The sequence below is a fragment of the Crocodylus siamensis genome, chromosome 8 (genome assembly GCF_052110815.1).
Source record: "Crocodylus siamensis isolate JL-2025a chromosome 8, ASM5211081v1, whole genome shotgun sequence".
NCBI classification, from domain to species: Eukaryota; Metazoa; Chordata; order Crocodylia; family Crocodylidae; genus Crocodylus; species Crocodylus siamensis.
The window spans coordinates 41,566,740-41,588,129 of record NC_143402.1 but is presented as its reverse complement, the minus strand read 5'-3'; the positions used below and the strand labels follow the sequence as shown (position 1 = coordinate 41,588,129).

General features: G+C 47.9%; 1 long non-coding RNA gene across 2 annotated transcripts; it reads left to right on the top strand.

Annotated features, from left to right (window-relative positions):
• Nucleotides 1-63: 63 nt before the first annotated feature.
• On the top strand, nt 64-20,309 carry LOC149858333 (uncharacterized). Of its 2 annotated transcripts, XR_016443956.1 has the most exons (4): nt 64-175; nt 476-712; nt 9,334-10,004; nt 18,503-20,309. It is a non-coding gene; the product is annotated as an uncharacterized LOC149858333 (long non-coding RNA). The 2 variants fall into 2 exon arrangements; XR_016443955.1 differs by lacking the exon at nt 18,503-20,309 and having other exon boundaries at nt 9,334-11,664.
• The last annotated feature ends 1,081 nt before the right edge of the window (nt 20,310-21,390 follow it).

Sequence of the window (21,390 nt, the reverse complement as noted above, 5' to 3'; positions counted from 1 at the left end):
CCGCGGGACGGGCGCGGGGATGGCTCGGCCCGCCCCCGCCCCGCGCAGGGCCGAGGGGGCGCCCCGCGCCCTTCCCTGCCCCGGCGCCGCGGGGCTGTCGCCCAGACACGGGCCAGGGCTGGGCCCTGCGGCCGCCTCAGCTACAGCAGCAGCAGCGGCCCGCGGGGCGGCGGAGGTGAGCCCCGGTGCCCGCTCGGCAGGGTGCCTGGTGGGGTGCAACAGAGAAGGAAGGAAGGTCCCTCGGTCCTTCAGGCCTCGCTCACGGTCCGCGCTAGAGAGGCAGAGGTCATCTACTCCGCACCCCTGTCTCGGGCAAGATCATCCCAGGGTGACTCCACTGGCCCTGCTCAAAACACGCATTTGCCCTCCACATGTTCAGCAGTGCTGCTGTGGGCCTAGGGCCAGGGGATAAGCCGGGACAGGCTGGATCCTCTTTTGCCTGACTCTGCTCAGTGCCTTTGTTTTCTGTCCGTAGCAGGTATAACCACTGGGGCGAGGAACGTGGCACACTTTCACCCATGTGCCACAAGAGAGTTACAGTGGACACCCCCATCCCTGCAGATGCCACATGCAAAGCCAGACGGCACAAGCCATCTGGATGACAAGAGCGTGAAATAGAGAGCTGCCTCTGTTCCTGAAAATGGGAGTATCTCATCAGACTCCATGAGACCACTTGTCCTCACTTCTAAATCCCCATTTCTCCAGGACCCAAGTAGGTGACAGACGTTTGTGGTTCTGTTCACAACACCTCTGAAAGGCAGAATTCCTTACGCGGCCCCTCTGGTGTCACACAAGAAGTTTGTCTCAGAGCTCAGAATTCAACCTGCAGGTCTGGAGACTTAGTTTCATGCTTTACCCGTAAGCCCAGCCTTTTTCAGAGGGCGTCACACTGATTGATACAAACACTAGGATGGCAGATCCCCAAATGCTTAGATTTATGCAGGACTATCCTTCATCTGAAAATCGGTAATGAAAGTTTGTTATTTGTCATTCATTAGTGTTTAAAATAGTTATCCAATCATGGGGCTGAACCAAAGCCATGTGACTCAGGTGACCAATCCCAAAGCACAAGTAATGAATATCAAATATTGACTATTTGAACATTAACTGTTTGCAAACACTGTTTGCAATGTGTCGTGGCCTTTCAGCTACTGGTTTAGCTACCTTTGCAAGGATCAAAACTGCTGTCCTTGCTAGATAATCTAAGTAGGGAGAGACGACTTGCACTGGATGCCAGGGACATGCCCTTATAGCAACAGTTCTCGTAGATACTGGATACCTATGTATTGCAGCAGCCTCACGCTGGAGATTCTTTTCTCATCTCTACTCAGTATCTCTTTAGCAGTGATTTCTTACCATTGCTTCTTTTGGTCAAAGGGTGTATTTTATCTTCTTCCTTACTTGTGTTCTCTCCACAGTACTTACGTTAAATCTCAGCCCAGTTGCCTGTACCCACTTTTTATTTCAGGCCTCAGCTGGGAGTTCAATTGTGTAGCTGCACATAGTTGTGAGGCATAAGGAGTCTTCTGGTTTTCCTGCAAGAACTGCCCACATCACTGGAGAGCAGCTCTTGCCAGACTGCTGTTGCTTCTCCTGCCCAGGTGGCTGAGAATGGGTGGGATGTGGGTGCAACACAGAAGGTAGACAGTGCACTGGAGCTGATGCCTGGGACCAAAAGGACTAGTGGAGGTGACTCCTTTTGGGGTGAGTGGGAACCAAACTGACTCCCAAAGTCAAGCTTCACTCCTTGCCCTGTGCCAGGCACAGTGTATCTGCATGCTGCCTTTCCTAGGGGCTGGACTGTGGAGTCACAGTGTAGCTATATGCAGTTCCTCATTTGCACTGCGCACAACTTCCATCCTGCTCTGCAGTACTGGAGCCGTTGGCCAGAGGTCTTCTGATGTAGTGCTGTTCTCAGATACACTGTTCCCTGTATAAATGGCTCAGATCAGCTCCTCTGGCTGCACTACATCATTCCTTCTTACTGAGCAGGTTTGCTAGTCAGACCATGTTGAAAATTTTGACATGTAAGAAAGTGTCTGCTGATCTCCCATGATCCCCTGGGTAGCCAACTGTAGCTGTGTCATGTGTGACATTTCTTGACACTGCTATCTCAGACCCCTGGGATTGGGGTAACTGGGAGGAGAATGTTGCTTGGGGAAGGAGTCCAAAGGGAGGGGTGCTGTGGGGGAGGTAAAGAGCAGGACAACAGGGAACGGAGCTCCTTGAGTTGTCTCCTTTCAACCCCTCTCCCTGTTTCAGTTGCCCTACCTCCATCACCAACCGGGAGCAGAAAGGGGAGAAACAGGCTGCATAAAATCTGTCACAGCAGCTTCCCCCAGGTGCAGGAAACGGTTCTTCACTTGATGCATGCTGCCCTGCAGATTTGACAGGAATGGGGCAGGGGGCATGCAGGTAGTATGCATAAATGTCATGTGACAGGCTGAACCCTTGGCAGCACTAACTGCCTTTCTCTATGGCACTTGCAGCCAAACCCCAGTGCTATCCATTCCCATACCATTCCCACTGCTGGAGCTAATGAAGCGAGTACCCAGGTCTCAGTGCTGTGGGCTGTCAACTTGTCTCCAGGTGTTCTGACCATGACTTCCAGGGGCCCCAAATTCCCTTGATAACCTAAAGCATGAATTACCTTGGCCCTGCTGTGGTTTATAGAACTTGGCTTAAATCTCACCTTTGTTGCACTGCTATTAATCCTATTCTGGACACCGAACTTGGCCTCTGACACCTGTGTTTTAACTTGCTTCTTCCCTAGTCTTCCTTCTCTTAAATTCTCACTATTCTGTGCTCTAGTACTGTGTTTATTAAACCCCTAGGCAGGCTAAATACTGAGCAACTGTGCTCCCAGGGAGTCCTGCTCATTACATGAGGATACTGTTCCTACCTTATTGTTCCTCTTACCACTGAAACCTTTATAAATCATCATGATCTTTGGTTCTTTCTACTTACCTGTTCTCTCCCTTGACCCTCAAGAACCTTGCCTTCCTTTCACTTTTTTCCTAGCTCCTCTGGAATCACCTCTTGCCTTTTCATTCTTCCTTCCTTGATAATATTGGTCTTTTCATTTCTCTTTTTTTCCTCCACATTCAACTTGCTCTGCATTCTCTCAGCATTTCCCTCTAGAGCTCTATCCTTTCCCTGGCCTATTAGAGATGTTTCTCCTCAGGCAACTGGACTTTTGGTCCCCTCTTATCTCAAGAACTACTTTATGAAGTTATGTACAGGTACCATTGTTCAGCTACCTGCTTGTCAGCTGTCTCTCTGGCATGTGGGGTCAGTCATTTCTTAGCCTCTTGCTTCATCATATCCTTTTTCCTCTCAATACTAATAGTTCAGTGTTACAGTCACTTAAATATAATTCAGGTGTGTGTGCTGAGCTTGGTGATGAAATTCTCCTGAGATCATGAAGTCCTATGATAGTTTAATCACTTGAATTTAAAATACAGGGGGACATAACTCCTTCTCTTCCACCAAAAGCTGAGGGAGAAGGTCTACTTCTCTGCTCCGCTTGGGGGAACAATAAAGCCCCTTGTCTTTCCACCACATTGGGCTGGTGTAGTGGGAACTCTAATTCAACTGGATTTACCACATATTATAATGACCCTTAATTTCCATTTATTCTCAGGAAAAGGGGGCATTCAGTGCAGTCCACAGGGTTTTGAGTTTCCTGTGAGTCACAAACTGCATTTCAGTGGTTAGTAGTACGAAGACTGAAATACCTCTAAAGCCAAATTCAGGCCTCCAGGGAACGAGTCTCTGTGTTTGGGCTAGGTTACCCTCAAAGTTCTTGGAGATGAGTGTAGGTTTATCATGAAGCCTTCGTGACTCCAGACTTATTCCAAATGGAGACTTAAATTACCATCAAGCTATGAATAAAAGGGAAAGAGCTGGAAGGCATGGTAAAAGGGGCATTGTCGAGGTGATTTTGTAGACTTCTGTCACTTGAAGAGATGGATCAGTTTTTTTCCTTAAGTATCAGTTCTACAAGTCTAAATGAGCTCTAGAGCTCATTGTTTTTAGCGCTTAGAGAGAACAGTGTAATGAGAGACCTTGGGTGCCCCAGTCACATCTTGTCCCCAATTCAAGCTAAAGCAACTGTAGCTAATGGGGTGATGACAGAGTGAAGGGACAATCTCACCTTCTTCCCTTCCTTTGGAAGGGAGCAGGAGCAAGGGCCAGCACGAGAAAAGGAAACAGGGCTCAAGTAACAGAAGTTGATCTCTTGGCTTAAAGGGGAGTAAATTTTAAAGACCTGTCATTTCTGATACCAAAACAAGCCTCCTGAATCCAGACATACAACCACAACATGCCTAACCTTGGATTCATGGATCTGTGCAGCTTAAAGACAGGAGGGACCACTGCAATCATCTCACCTGATCCACTGCCTAACCCAGGGTGGAGACCCTCACCAGCAAATCCTGCATCCAGGCCAGAACCAGCAGGTCACCTAGAGAGCTTCTTTCAGAGAGGCATTTATCTTGATCTAAATGTCATTAGTAGAGCCTGCTTTAAACTACAGGCCCAGCTTGCAGCATGGCAGCTTGGAGTTCTGTCTGCTGATTGTCAGAGGGGTCCCACCAGCCCCATCACTTTCCCCTTGCTCCTGATAGTTGGGTGGTGAAAACCACAGTTTTAAATATGCCACAGTTTTTGTCTCCTGCTGCTTGCTGCTGACCAGATGGGAGGCAAAAACTGGGGCATGTTGAAAACCACGGTTTTGGCCTCCTGGCCATCAGGAGTGAGTGGCGGGGCCAACGTGGTCCCTCTGCCAATCAGTGGCAGACAGCATGTGAGGTGAACTCCAAGATTAAAGGAATCACTGCACTGTGAGCTGGGTCCATAATTTAAACCAAGCCCTAGTCATAAGTGATAGAGAAAACACCACTTCCCCTGGTCTGTGTTTTCAATGGTTAATTTTCCTCTTTGTGAAAAATCTGCACCCTACTTGCCTGAATACATTGTATTTGTCTTCCAGCCACTCAGTCTATTGTGGCTTTGGGCAGAATTTTCTTCCCCTTTGTATGCCTAGGTGGCAAATTTCTAGTCATCTACCCAGGTGTTTTGGCCCTGGATTTATGCAGCAGATGCTTACGTGTGTACGGTAAAGGTATGCACTGTCTAGGTATATGCTCATGTACCTGAGCCTAAGTTCTGGAAAAATGATGGGAGGTTGTTGAGTGGCTCAGGCACTCATCAGGGAGCTGGAGACCTGGGTTCTAGCCCCTATCAGGTGGCTTGAACCTGCATCTCTCCAGCTTCCTAGCACATACCACAACATCATGGACTATGCATCACAAAAAACCCTTTCTTGCATGCCTTTTGAGGCTGTGCCACTGTGTTCTGCCTGTACTAGTCATTGGGTAAAATGGAAGGAGAGGAATGCAGTGGGAAAGCCTCAAACCACTGGGGACTTGTTAAAAATCAAGGCCTGTTCTTTTCCAGGCCAGTGTCCATTTCCCTGAGCCACATACCTTCCACCTGTTCTTGTCCTCTTGGCTGTATATCTCCTTCTTATGGCTGGTAAGGGGTCCAGCTTCAAAAAAGCTGCCAGAATGGGTACTGGGGGGATACCCAGCCTGTGACATGGTGCTAGGCCACTGTGCTAGGCAGTCAAATGAATTCAGATTCAAGCCCTCTCTAAGTGAGTTAGGCCTAGAACTTGGGTCTCTTACTGCCTGGTTAAGTGACCTAACCACTCATCTGTGGGGACTAAGACACAGGAGTACATTCTCCTCCTCCTTTGGACTCTAACACAGGTTTCTGGATGGCTGTTTTTATGGTTTAAATGCAGGTACATGTCCAAAATAGGCACAGCTGTGTCTGTGCCAGATTAATGCTTAGCCTACTGTACTTGCTCAGTCTACAGGTATACCCTTACATGCCCATATTCCAAGGGAAATAGAATTACTACCTGTGCATATGTGCCAAAGATGTCACTTACATGGCTAGAGTGCTGCCATTTCAGTGCATAAAGGAAATCAGAATTCTGGCCGTTGTGTACAGAAGTGCAGGGGCCTTTAGCATCTTCTGCCTTCTCTGTATGTTAGCTAGGACCTGAGCCTCTGGTCCAGCCAGGCTGTTGGCTGGCCGGAACAAGGATGGAGCTGGTGGATTTCTGTTGTTTGCAACCCTTGGTGAGCTGGGGACTGATCAGGTCCTCATCACAGATATCTAAGAACCTGCTCTAATCTACTTCACAGTCTTGTCCATCTTAAGGAGTGTTGCATATGATACCTAATGGCAATATGTTAAATACCAGCATTGTTAATATTCCTCTAGATCAAAGTTCACAAGAAAGAAGATAGCCAGTAACCAGTAGCTGTCACCGTCTCCTGGAAAGGAGTACATGGACTGAGACAATTTGTAGGGTTTACTGGTGTTGCTATATGGAGAATGGTGTGAGTTATTTTTTCATAATCTGACACACAGTGGAAAATGGGAGAGAACAGGTTTGCTGGAAACTGTTTTGCTATGATGGGTGCTGCCAAGTTTCTGCTGTGTAATAAACAACTGTGATGCAGGAACATGCATGAAAAATACAACAGAGATAAAAATAGGACCTTGAGCTCCTTAGGTGTTCTCCAGTGTGTAGAGGGCCTTGGGGGATAAACAGGAAGGAAGGACTGCTCCTGCAGGAAGGATATAACAACATGGCTGGTATTGTGACAAACCATATGTAGCCTCAAAGAATAGAAGGGGAGGAAGGAATTGTCCCACACAGCCATGAGAAGCTGGGTCTAATCCTAAGCCTGGTGAAGTCAATGGAAAGAGCCTTCTGACTGCAATGGGCTTTGCAGCATTCAGCCCTTCAGCCTATTGATGCAGAGACACCTGGGCCTTCCTGACACCCATTCAAACCCCTGGAATGCCTGCAAAGAGCAGACTTTTTACATCCAGATGTGCTCTCCTGGGGCACATCCCCATGAGTGGACATGTGCATTTCCACAGGGACAAATAGCAGTGGGTCATATTTGGGCTGCTGATAGCTGTCCCCAGGGAATGCTCCTGCATGTGTGATCTGGTATGTGGCAAATTGCACTGGGTGGGATTGGGGAGGCTGGGGCAGCACCTGGGGTCCTGGCAGCTTCCTGTGGCTGCTATGGTGGTGATTTGGGCACATGAAACCTGGCCAGCAGCTGGAGTGTGGCTCCAGTTTGGGGTGGTCCACGCTGCAGCACCTGCACCATGCTGCAGCCACATGCAACACACTGCTTTTTTTCCCTGCACTTTTCTTAGATACTGGGATTTCCTGGTATCTAGTTTTGCCGCTGTGCTGCAAATATGCCATGCAGTGAACCAATTCATGTGTGTTGTGTGTTTGCCAGCACCTCAAAAGCCTTTGAGGCACTGCAGAGTGCTAAGTTCACATTTGTGGTGGCTTGGCTGTATTTTCCAAGGGCTCCCTTTACCAGTGTGATGGTGCTCCCTGATGGTAAGACATGTAAATACCTCTGCCACAACAGCGTAGCCTGAGCTGTCCCCGTGCCAGGGTAGGGGGCCCAGTGAAACTATTTCTAAAAGACTGAGAACAGGGCAAGAGAATCCAACCTGCCCCTTAAACCAAACTGCCAAGTTTCATGGCTGGGGAGAAGAGCTTGGTACGGGGATGTGAGAAGGCTCTAGGGTCTCAGAAAGCACTGGATAAATTAAACAAAAAAAACCACTTTAAAAATGTCTAATGGTGTTAAACTCAGTCAGAACTTTTGGGACCTAAGTTCTGGTTCTTGGTCCATGGGCAATACTGCTCCTGGCCATGGTGCTGACAGCTCAGCAGTTGGACCTCATCATTTTCCCTCTCATTGCAGTTCTGAGGGCAGCTTCCTCCTTAGACTGGTCAGACCTCAGGTCTCAGAGGAGTATCATTTCTGGTCCAGCATCTTTTGTCACCTTCCCTTAAATGCTTTTTAGAAGTTTGGTCCCTTCTTCTTAGCCCCCACCCTATCGTTTTACTTCTCTATCTACTGTTCTGACAACACAGACTCTGGTACAGCCTAAATACCCAGTAAGGACCAAATATATTTATTTATTAGATTTATATCCTACCCTAGCCAAAAAAAGGCTCAGAGAGGTGCAAAGATGACCCAGCACCTCAAGATATTTTATCTCTTGGTCTGGGTGTGCCTGTTTCCAGCACCAGCCAGGGAGAGGGCAAGAAGGGCTGCTAAGGTCCTAGGCCACCCTGGCACTGGTAAGATGGTAGAGGAATCCCACCTTCACTTTAAGCAAAGTATGTTACTAATTGTCACGATGTGGAAAAGAGCTCAACCCTGGGACAAGAGGGTGCTTGAGAGGCTGGCCTGTGACAAGAGGCTCAGGAAACACAAGGCAAATTAAATGCACGCGTTTAGGATCTTTTAAAATATTTCATTTTTTTTACCGAGTGTCATTTTTGGAGTGTCTTAGGGACTATCAGCCAGGGCCAGAACCATTGGTAATTCACAACCAAGCCCTGGATGCAAAATTATCAAACAATCACACCCACCTCTCATCGCTGAAATCCTATCTACTTCTAAAAAGACAAGGTGCATTGTTCTGTTGATAGGGTGGAGTGGGAGGGGTGTGGGAAACCAGCCATGAAAAGTGCTCTGAGACACAGTTGCTGCAAGGGCTAGGCTGAGTGCTGGGCAAAGGCACCTGCTCCGTTGTTTTGCTTGAGCCTAGTGCTTTTGGGATGGCATATTGGCCACATCCAGACAAGTGTGCACATGTGTTTCCCCATGGACAAATAGCAATGACACGTAGTTGTCCTGCTATTATTTGTCCCCTGTGAATGTCCCTGCACGTGTGCTCTAGCATGTGGCAGATTGCCCCAGGTGGGGTAGGGGAAGCTGAGCTAGCACTTGGGCTGGCCCCTGCAGTCTTACCTGGGATTGTGGGGGCCTCCTGGACCTGCAGTGGCAGTGATCTGGGTGCATAGAGCCTGGCTGGCAGCCAGAGTGTTGTTCTGGCTGGCTAGGCTCCATTTTTGGGCAGCACATGCTGCAGCCATGTGCACTGTCTTGCTTTTTTTTAGATACCTGTATTTCCTGGTATCTAATTTGCAAATATGCAGCATGGAAAATCTTTTCACATGTGCAAGTGTGTTTTGCATGCCTTTGAGGTGCCACAAAGTGCATATGCATGCTCATCTGGATGTGCCCAGTGAGGAGCAAATGCAGTTGCAGTGTTGAAGGTGGAGCAACTCTCTTATGCAGACAGGCCTTTGCCTAGCAGAAACTGTGGAGACAATGCAGTAGGAGCTGTGAAACATTATGGGCTTAAGATAAGAGAGGTGAAAAATACAAAGCAAGTATCTGTAGGTCTTCTCCTTTGTAGATACCATGCAGATGACTGAATTCAAGAACCTCCCAAGTGGATACAGCCCAGGGCTTTATCACATCCAGTCCCCAACAGAAAAAAAATAAAATCACCCCTGTCTTCCTGGCCAGCTGAGCAGTCTGGTGCCATAGGACGGAGAAGCTGACAAGGATCATCTCTCAAGTTGATTTATAACACCTGACCATCACTGTCACTGCACCCCCAACTGGTGGCTATTTTGACTGTACGCAGAAGGTTCCACATCATGGGTGCTCCATACCTAGGAGCCTCATGTGAGACACCTGAGGTTTGCTTTGGATTTTCAGAAGTGCTGAGTACCCCCAATTCCAACTGAATCCTGTGCTCACCTGGGTCCAGGGTGCCTCAGTGCAGGCATCTGAAATCATGGACACTTCACATTACTGAAGTGTCTTACCCTAAACAGGTTGCATGCCTCCCCTTCCTCCCACGTGTTTAGAGCACAGGAATGTTGTTTTGAGATACTGTTAGTTTTTACAGCATAAACTGCCTTGTCACTGGACAAATAGCTTTTTTTTCACAGAAGCATCAATTCACTGCTTTGGAAGCCACATAATCCTGTGTGGATGCATCCATATTTTGCATTGTCTCTCCTGCTTTGGGCAGTCCTCCAACTACATTGCTTCACATCTGGATCAGCCTGCTTATGGGTAGGTATATAGCATGAGGACACCCGAGCTCATTCTGAATTAGCTAGCTCAGGGTACTGCAAACAGTGTAGCAGTTCCACCTACACTTAAATCTCCTGTGAGCTCAGGTATCTCTACATCAGGGTTGGGCAAAATGCGGCCCGCGGCCCAGATGTGGCCTGTCAAGCCATTCTATCTGGCCCGTGGGGCCCCTAAAAAATTTAGAAAATTAATATGAATCTGCACTGGGCTGCCTGTCATGCAGCCCTCAATGGCTTGCCAAAACTCAATAAGCGGCCCTCTGCCCGAAATAATTGCTTGCCCCTGCTCTCCATGATGCTGCCCTGTTGTTTGTGCTCTCTGTACCCTCCACTGCTTTATGGTCATCTTACCCAGGTGTCACCGTCCTTTTAAATGCTTGTACACCCAGGTGGACCATTCTGTGACTCGGGCTCATAAAACATTTATATATCTGAGTCTTTTCTACTAGGCAGGCCCCATATTTTTGCATGATCCAGCCAGAGGTCCTGGCATTCCTTGCCCTCTGGGGACAGGACCATGCTCAGAGCCATCTCTCCAATGATTGCTGGAATGCAAAGTCTTTCCAGAAAGCTACTGCAGAATATAAAGGTGAGGAGACAGATGCATCTGGGATATAGCCCAGTGCTACAGCAAAGCCTGGAGCTCAGCCAGAATTACAAAATGTTAATTGCTCTGCAGTGCACGTGCTTGCTAAGAGAAGCTGGACTAGAGTTTGGGCACAAAGGGCCACCCCAGAACCCTGGTATATGCTGAAGTCTTTACCCATCTCCTCAGGAAGGATTCAGTCCCCATCTAGACTTCAAGGGTTCAGTACCCAAGCCTTGGATTTTATCTTTGGACATCTGGTGTCCATGATGGACTAAGAAGCAATGAAGAATTGTGTTTGTTTCTATCCTATATGTAGTCTATGCTCAATATGTTCAGAACTGTACATGAAGAGAAGCCAAAAAGGGAGAAACACAAAACATTAGTAATGTGAAAGGTGAAAAAGTCTGAAACAGGTACCTCCAAATTTCATAAATAGTAAAAAGTCTTAGCTTTAAAAATGGCTGAGCTGAATTTGCTTCAAAATCTGGAAGAAAATTCCACTCTAGTCCAAGAGAGAATTTGGGAAGGCCAAGAGGTCATCTCCATGGAAAACTAAAGGGAGAGTGAAAGTAGCACTCATAAGGGAATGGGATGAAACCTGAACTACAGAGAATTGCTTGCATCTCAATAATGATATAATAGAGAGCACTTTGCAAAGGACATCTTACCCTGCAAGACCCTGCCCTTGCCACTCCCTTCAAAGAACCTTCCTACTTTGTCTTGACGTTCACTTCCACCCTTTCCTGAGGTTAATTACTGTGTGGTCAAAGGTTAAAGAAGAGAGAAAGAGAGAGAGATTGTACAGGCTTAAAAGCTGCATTTAACTCTGTTTTCTGTCGCTTTCACTTGTCAAATGACTCTCTGGAAGATAAGCGCTCTGCTAAGTGTATCAGCTTGGCTTTGTAAAGATAAGGAGGCTTCTCCTTTAACTGGGAGGCTGTTACTTCCTACCGCTCCCAAGCAGCTGCCCCGTTCCAGTCTTGTCTCCATCCCCAGTGCCACACAGCTGACACAGGCCACCCCAGCTTGGGACTGGCAGCTCAGAGCAATAAAGCAGCAGTGGGACAGCAGTGGTGCTCAGCAGTGGTGTCTTTTGTCCGGCGCGCGCTGCAGCCAGGGCCCTGTTGTTTGTGCTCTCTGTACCCTCCACTGCTTTATGGCACAAACAGGCCCTGGGTTGTGGCGCAGCTCAGGCCAGCCCCCCAGGAAGAACCCGGCACTGTCCTGGCCCCAGCCCACAGCAGCAGCTGGCCCAGCTGGCTTGCAGCTCCAGGGGCACGTGTCCCGGTGCCCTCCTGGGCTGCATCCCCCAACCCTCCCTGTGCCCTGCCTGTGCAGGGCCTGCACCTGCTCTCACCACCGTGGGGTGGGGGCAGATCGAGGCCCCAGGGGTGAGGGAGAGAACAGGGCACAGGTAGGAGCAGGGGCTGTGGGGGACAAGCAGAGGCCTGGGGGGCATGTGCGCTCCGGGCCTCCGCTTGTCCCATCACCCAGCCTGGCCAGGGCCCCACTCACCACAGCCCCTGCTCCTGCCTGTACTTGCCTCCCTCCCAGCTGGGGCCTCAGTCTGCCCCCCTCTCCCACCACGGCCCTTTCCCCTCCCCCCAAAGACTTACTTGCTGGGGAGGTGTGCCCCACAATAATTTTTTCTCCCAGGATTTGTAGAGACATTGAGGGTCTTGATGCCCACTTCCTATTTTACTGGAATTGGAACTTGGGCTGGGCTCTTCATAGTATCATAGTACTTAGGGTCAGAAGGGATGTAACAGATCATCAGGTCTGACCCCCTGCCCCAGGCAGGAATGGGTGCCGGGATCATATCACCACAGCCAAATATCTATCCAGCCTCCTCTTGAAGACCCCCAAAAGAGGGGAGAGCACCACCTCCCTTGAGAGTCCATTCCAGAGCCTGGCAGCCCTAACTGCAAAGTAATGTCTCCTGATGTCCAGCCTGAACCTTGTCTCTAACAATTTGTGGCTGTTATTCCTAGTAACCCCTGGCTTTCCCCTTGTCCCATGGCTAGGAGGAAGCTCCAGAGCTGCTTCTGCCTGTCCCAGCTGGGTTGCACAGGGACTGGGCTTAACTGAGATGGGGACAGCAGCATTAGCATGGGGGGAAAGTAGTTTCCCCTTCCCTGCCTGGTCTTCTGTAATAGGTGTGGAGAGGGGGAACCTCCCCCCACCTCTGCTGTCGCTGTCTCCAGCTGAGTCAGAAGTTGGGCAAAAGCTGCTCTGGAGCTTTCCCTTTCCCCTAGGACAGCAGGGAAAGCAGTGGCAGGAAGGGAAGAGGGGGAAAGGAAAGGGAGGGGAAGGGACACAAAGGGGAAGGGGATTTTCACCTTCTTTAGAGACTTTAAAAAGTTCCTGGAGGCTCTTGCAGTGCCTACACCAGTGGGGGGAAGGAGGTTGGGAGCAGGGAGTCCAGCCATACCTGCAGCAGCAGGATTGATTCCTGATGTCTCTGGCCCTCCCAGCTGGGTTGACAGCAGTTTTTGGGTCCATGCCCTTTTCAATTACGACATTCAGGCCTGCTCACTCAGCCACTTTTCCCCAGCATCCTCCGGCAAAGGAAGTCAGCCAGTCAGCCACATGCCTTGCACAATGCCATGGCAGCGATTCCCTTTCAGCAGGCACACGTCGGGATTGCTGGAATGTTGCTTCCCCACACGCAAGCCTCAAGAAGGCGTTTGCCTGCACTCAGACACGTTCTGTCACTGCCACGCCTCCCAGGCATGCGATGAGTAACCATTATGCTCACCACATTAGCCAGCTAGTAAGGCTGTGCAAAATTTCACTGGCCATTTCATTTTGGCACTGTTTCTACTTGTTTCAAGCTTGAAACTGCGATATTGAAACGAAATGAAAGGCTTCGAAACAGCCTCAAAACACAAGGGCATTTGAAACGTTTCAAAAGTTTAACTTTCAAAATGTTTTGAGTTTTGAAGCTGGGCTTGCTTGCAGCTAAAGAGAAACTAAGGAGAGGGAGGGGGAAGAGGGGTAAAGGACTGCCCTGATATTGACATGTGTAGCTGGCCAGTGACTGTGATCCTTCCCTGAGGTCCCTCCCAATCCCACTGCTCCAGGGATGGGACAGAAAAACAGCATAAAAAGCATTGTTTGAACCAAGCTTTCTCTGTGTCTTCACACTTACAAATGACACAAGATTTGCTCTGAACAGTTTGAGGTGCAGTTTCCTAGAAACCTCTGCACCTATCTAATTGAAACTTGGTAGGCTTCATGGGCTCAGAAGGGGATACCATTCCTGCAAGTTTAATCTGAAACAGGCAAGAAATGACAAAGTTATAGGCAGATTCGTGCTTCCCCATTATAGCCTATGGGCAAAATGTTGAAACAGTGATGCAGTTGCAACGAAATGGAACGGTGCTTTCAAAATGAAACAAAACTCAAAATGAAACACTATTCCATCAAAACAGCAAAACGGAAGTCGAAACGAAACAGTGCTGTTTCACGCAACCCTACCAGCTAGCGCTGACACACAGCCAGCCTGCACAGTGTAGCTTGGAGCCCTGTACATGAGACAGACACTGCAGCTGCCCATGTAGCATCTGCCTTGGCTGCTGTTATGGTGGGAGTGTTTTGCTCTTTGCCCACAGCTTATTCCTGGGGATCCCTGTCTATGGTACTGGCATGGAAAAGACTCAAGAAAAAAGAGAAAAGGCGACTCCCCCTCCTGCCAGCTTTCCTTTTCCAGGGCAGAGTTCTTTTGTGCCCCACAGCGTACTACAAAACACCTCAGAAGCACACTGTGGCCTCCTGGATGCTTTCATCCCTAACAGTTGTTCGCCCTCGCCAACTATGCAGCATGGGAGGCAGTGGGCCTGGTGCTGCACTGAGGAGCACAGTGCTTCCATATGGTGCACAGCTGACTGGCTGGCTGCCCTGCCCAGCCTTCAGTGCCTGCTGGGCTGCACAACTGGAGCTTCTGAGGCAAAAGTTTTGTTATCACAGCACCAAAGCTGCCATCATCCAGTAAGTCTCACACAGGCAAGGCTGGGTCAGAGCAACTGCACACACTGGAACTCCAGATCAAAGTGCCTCCACAGGAAACCTCTTCAGTATTGAGCCAGTGCTCCCTGCCCAACAGAGGTTGCACCCTGGCCCTACAGGGCTGGGAGGCAAATCGCATGTATGAATCCCCTACTCTTTTGGGAGGCTACACACTAGGGCAGGGATGTCAAAATTGCCTTGTTTCTCAGACCAGATCTAGACACATGGGCTCCTTGTGGGCTGGATCTGGACTGGGGCACATGGAAGCTGCTGCCCTGGCAGCAACTCCGGCTCTGAACCAGAGCACATGGCGGTAGCTCCAGCTCCCACCATATGCCTCATACCAGAGCTGGAGCTGCCACCACTATGTGCCACCTGTCACGACAACAGCTCCAACTCTGGCATGAGCAGAGAGCATAGCAAGGGCAAGCAGCTGAGGAGGTAGAGCTGCATCAGTGAAAACTAGCAAAGCACAGGGCACAGTAAAACAGTAGACTAGTTTACTGTGCACTGAAGTGTCATGTAAAAAAGGTGACATTCCACTAATGCAGTAAAATAGTCTATTGTGCATTAAGCACCACTAAAAAACAGTATGCAAATGCACTTTTATTAATAGATGTTTTGGATGGGGAATCCAGGAAAAAGATGACAAAGCTGAGATGGAAATACAAGGCGCCCGAGCGAGGGACTAACAATCGAGGGATGGGGGAGAGGAGGGGAACACGACTAGGTTACTTACGATACAATGTTAGCCAACTAAGCCCGCGGGGTGGGGGGATGTGGAAGGGGGAAGGGGAGGGAGGGGGTTGCGATGCTGAGAGGGAAAGGAGATAGATACACACATACCTGTTACAGTGGTCCGCAATGTTGGAGGAAGTGACTTGGAGAGAGCGTCTCAGTCCATAAAGTCCGATCGCGGGGGTCCTCTTCGGGTGGGGTGGGGTCGTCCATGGCAGCGAAATCCTCTCAACGTGAAGTGAGGCTGGGGGGGGGGGGGCGGCGCGCGGTTCAGGCGGCGGTGTCCTCTGGGTCCGGTCCGGCGGCGGCTCGTCTGGAGGGGTTGGCGTACTGGCGGTGGCCCGTGATGTGCTCCACGTAGATGTCGCGGGACCAGCGGATGGTGTCAGACACCATGAGGCAGTGCATCAGCTTGGTGTAGCGGCGGGAAACGCGGCAGGCGCGGAGGACGCTCTCGTTGCTGGGGTCCCAGGCTCCGAGTGTCCCCACGATGAGCGCATCCACCGTCACGTCGTAGCCGCGGCCCCTCAGGGTGTTGGCCAGCAGGGCGTACTTCTCCCGCTTGCGAGCCCGGGCATCGGTGAAGGCTTGGCGCCTTGTGCTACACATTAGCATGGCCCAATACACATTAATTTAGTACCTCACATTGGAGATGCTAAATTGAATGTGTATTGTTTGTCCTCCTGTTGATGGTTGCAGATTGGCAGTCTGCAGCATGCCATTCCCCCCAGCCATGCCACCAGTCTAGCAAACCAGGTAGAGCAGCTCTGTGAGCTAGATCTGGCTCCAGGTCCCATGCTTGAAATCACTGCACTAAGGGCAGCTTCATGGCTCTTCAAGGGCAGAGCAGCCTACTAGCTGGAATGGGATGCTCCTCCCCACTGGGGGAGATGCTGTCCAGCTTGCCCAACTTTGCAGCACCCAGGGGCCCTGAGGCAGGAGGAGGATGGAACAGTTGAGGGACAAGAGGCTTCCTGTAGCCCAAAGGAAAATCCATAGAGTCAGAGTCCCACCTCCCTGCCCCTTTGCCTCTACCCCCTGCTCTTTTCCCCTTTTAGATACAAACATACTCTCTCTCTCTCCCCCCCTCCCTTTTTATCCTCTCCAGTCAGTCAAGTCCTGAGGCCACACTGACTGTTGGGGCATCTTTGATGTAGCTATAACTTTCTTCCATTCTTCCCAGTCTAGTACAGTCAGTTTGAATCCCATCCAGTCTTGATATTGGTGGTCCAGCTCGTCCTAGGTCTTTGTCGTCTTCTTCTTCATCATCTTCTTGCACTGTTAGTGGTTTACCCTGCCAATGGTACCATGTAGATCAGTGCAGCCCGTCTCATGGTTGGATTGCCAGTAACTAAACTGCCATCCCCGCCTGGTCTGTCAGGTGAGGAGCATGTATTGAGACACAGCAGGACTAAAAACAAAACCTGCCAAAGGATGGATGAGCTCACAAGAGCCAACAGCCATCTGCACCTGGAGAGGAGATGGGCAACCCCAGGTTATTTCTGCCTGAAGAATCACCAATAATGCAAAACCAATCAACTAACCTCCTCTCTAATAGCTACTGAAAATATTTTGTAGAGGGAGAAGCAAAGTGAATGTTGGCTAGTGTCCAACAATCATTCCAATAAGAAGGAATAGAAATTTCATACTTAAATTAGATTTGTTAAAAGTCAAGCCATTGTCTCTGGTTCAGCCACATGCCCAAGTATATAAAGCTATCATTTGTGACGTACTTAATTCTGGTCATTTGAGCACCTTCACAGACATAAATAATAATAACAGTGCTCCTTTGGGTTTCTTTCTGATGCAGCATCTAGATTCTGCAATGTTCAGAAAGGATGTTATAGTGAGAGCAGGTTGGAAACATTTTGATACGTGCCTTTTGAAAATCTTGAGGGGTCAAAACTAGATCTTTTTGCAGAAATGCATCTGTCTCAATCAGAGATGCGGGGCAGAAAATTTTCTGTAAAATTTTCAGTGCTTAATTTTTCCGTGGAAAATTTTCCATGTCTAAAAATTTATTGTTTCATAAAATTTATTAGTAACAATGAATGCATGCCAATACAATATTAGGCAAGCTTGGCAGTTTCAAAGTTTAATTAATGTTTTTCAAGTGATTATCTCTAGAAAGTGTGAGAGAGAGTTTATACATGTTTTATTGATTTGTAAACAGGAGGGTAAATACAGTCACATAATAACCCAAACCAAAAATCAAGTTATGAATTCACCTAATTGGCTTTGCAGGTTAAATCAAAATCAAAGCTAAAATTCTTATTTCATCTCAGACTGCAAGTGAAAGCAAAACTAAAACTGATTATTTTTTATTTCACTTTCTGTTCAGCAAATACACAGAGCAGTGTCTCAGTTTTTTTCTTGAGTTGGGGAAGCTGGAAGTGTTTGCATAAGATCTGTTAGTTTTTTAGTGCTTCTGGTTTGAAACAGTCATCATAATGCCTAATTAGAAAAACAAAAAAACAATAAAAACAACACTTAGTGAGGGGCATCATTATAGTTCAAGCCACTGAACGAAGGAAGAAAGTTGGTAGGTGTAAATATTGTATGCTAACAACATAACAAGAATGAAGAAACATTTAATAACACGTAGAAACTGTCCTGAAAGAGGGCAAGCCATATACGGAAAGCTAATACAACAAAGCAGTAGAAGAACATCATCTGAGAAAAGTCTACTTCAGGAATCTTATGCAAGTAAACAATATGTTAAACAACACACACTATAGACTAGCATCTATATTGTTTTAAAACATTATAACTTTAAAAATTGTTAATGCAACTCAACTATTATTTATTTAAAATATTTGTATCCTGTTTTTCTGCTTGCACTAAGCACCCAAAGTGGCTTAGGCTTAACAATATGTATTTTTTAAACTTACATAATTAGATAGTTAACTATTTCAACCCAGCAGAGTGAGCTTAGTCCTCTGGCCAATGGCAGAGGCCAAATTATATTTTCCTTTGGCTCTGCAGTCCCAGGGCAACAGAGTGGCAAGTTGAGCAGCAGGTGTTCTTTTTGGCAAGGTGGGAGGGAGGGAGGAAGCAAGCTCCCTGTTGCTTCTCCTTCTTCTGATGAATGAGGCCAGGCTAGAATAGGCTAAAATTAAAATATTTTGCCTCTTCTGTTGCAGGAACTTGGTAGCTCAAGTGAAATAGCAGATTTGCGAAAAAATGGAAAATGAAAAATGTTGAGCTGCCAGGTCTGGGGGAAGAAGAAGCAGGATCCTTGCTTTAAAGATCACTGTCACCAGATATGTGATCCACGATGAGTAACTGTTCAAGACAGTCAAGTTTTTATCAAGCTTTTTGGACAAAATGTCAAAAGATAGAGAAAAAGCAGATGAGAGATTAGCTTAAGCTATATTTGCAAGTGGTACACCTCTTTCCATAACTGAAAAATCAGTACTGGAAGGAACATTACAAATTAATTGTCCTATCATATAAGTTACTGTCACATTATAGCTCATCACATTATTTCTTAGAGTATGACAGAGTTCAAACAATGGTTATTCAAAGGATTGGTCAAGCAGAATCACTGACTCTAATGTCAGATGGATAGACTGATGTACAGTAAAAGCTCTGTTATTCGGCATCCCCCACGAACGGGGGATGCCAGATAACAAAATATGCTGGTTAATTGAGCGGCCCAAACAGGTGTTCTTGCCTGTTTGGGCCTCTGCTTCTCCCACTGCCTTGCCCACAGCATCTCCGACCCTCCTGTGGGCCCCATGGACCCCGCAGGACACAAGGCGGGCCCCACACAGCTTGTTATACCCCCCGGCTGTGGGGGCTTGGGGAAACCGGAAGTGCCATGGTGGGAACTTCCGGTTTCACTTTACCTTACAAGCCAGCATGCCAGTTAACAGAGCACCTGAACCAATATTCCCGGAAGCAATTACTACCAAACCTTCTCGTCATATGGGTGAATACATAGCCAAATTACTGAGTGAAGAGATTGAAAAAATGCAGGTGCCTCCAGGGTACAAGCCCTTGTAACTGATAATGTGAGTTAACATGAAAGCTGCGTGGCAAATATTAAAGGCAAAGTATCCTCATTTAATAGTGCTTGGCTGTCTTGCTCATGGGTTGAATCTTCTGGCAAAGGACATAGTAAGTATGAATACAATGAAGACAATATTGGCAAACTCCAAAGCGATTGTGAAGGTTCAACAATCACCATGTTGCTAATCAGACTTTGAAGAAATTACAGAAAGAAAAGCAAGGGAAGGAAAGCGCACTTTCATTTCCAGGAAAGACTAGATGGGGCTTGGCTACAAAGTGTTTACATAGTTTGCTGCGCACAAAGAACTGTTTGTACTATGCTTCAATAAATGACAGTATCCCAGATTATTCCCATGAACGTTTGGAAGCAGATTCTCAACAATGATGTGTTCTGGGTTCGAGTTCAGGGATCATTCAGTTTGCTACTACCAGTCTCAGTGGCTACCAAGAAACTTGAAGGAGATACATCAAGCTTTTCAAATATTCCAGAGATATTCAGACAACTGAATGAAAATCTAATTGAGCTTGCTTTCTTCACCTCTATCCAAAAAAGAAGTAAAACAGATGTTTACTAAGAGATCTGAATTTTGCTCTCATCCAGTTCATCTGGCAGCAAACCTTTTGGATCCTCAACGCAGAGGACAACATTTATCAGAAGATGAATTATCTACTGCTCTCAGTACAATTATGGAAGTAGCTATGAATGTCCCCAACATTGACAAAATAGCCATGATGATAGACATTGCCAAGTACCGCGCAAAAGAAAAACTTTGGAGCAAAGACATCATTTGGCAGGCAGCAGAGAATGTCTCCTCTCACATGGTGGAAGGGATATTGTAACACCCGACTTCAGGATTGCTCTAAGGATTCGAAGCATGCCACCAACACAGCTTCTTGTGAACAGAACTGGAAGGCTTTCAGTTCAATCAAGACAAAAAAGAGGAATAGACTAACAAATAAATGCACTGCTAAGCTTGTTTCTATTTCTCAAAATCTCTTGCTTCTAGAGAATCAGTCAGAAGCACAATTAGTGAAGAAGATGCAGTGTGATAAGTTGCCCTTGCCCATAGACTCATTGGTAAAACCATCTGTTAGCAAAAGAGAATATGGTTCAAGTAGTTCTGAATCAGATTTGCCTCAATCTGATTCTGAAGTGGAAATAGTAAGTAGTGCAAGTGCTTCTACAGATAGTGACAGTGGAACTGGAGGTGCCACAATGACCTAAGTGAGTGGCTCAGTGCATCTTCCTGACATCACAGGTGGAATTGGTCATAGATCTTTTCTCAGGATGAGGTTTCCTTCTAGTTTTTCAGTGAGCATGTCTACATGTGCATTTACTGCACAGTAAGTGGCTTTTAGGCCAGCATCTGCATGTGCATTAGAGCACAGTAAATGCAAGGGGTCAGTGGAAAGAGCCCCGTGACACACACAGGTCTATGAAGCAGCAGCAGGAGCCAAGCTCAACATGAGTAAGAGCACCTGTCTAGCCATAGGCAAGCTTGGGACTTGGGGGGGTCTCTGTCCGCCGCACAGGCAAGCCTATAGGTGGTTTGCATGGGAGTGCAGGTCCACGGGTACATGTGTTGTAATGTGTTTATGGGTTTGTTGGGGGAATTAAGGTACGGGAAGAAAAAAAAAAAAAAAGTGTGCTAGAACACACACACAGTGCCGTGACCTCCCCCGGGTCCCTACCTACCCGTGCCAACTTGGGTCTTGAGTGCACCCTCTCTCTCACCCGCCACGTCTTTGATCTTATATTATTAATGGGAGGCTGCCTTCCTGCCCACTGTGGCACAGTGCCTGCCTTACTATGCCAGGACTCTACTTTACACCCTATACTCCCCCTCTCCCAGGCTACTCTATATACGCATCCCCTCCCGGGGCCTGCTCAATGTCCACGCGCCTCTCGCACTCCCCTGCCTGCACTGGGGCCTTCTATGCCTGTGCTTCTCGCACTCCCGCCCACTCTGGGGCCTTCTATGCCCGACTCGGGCTTCCCAAGATTGGGCCTCAGGTG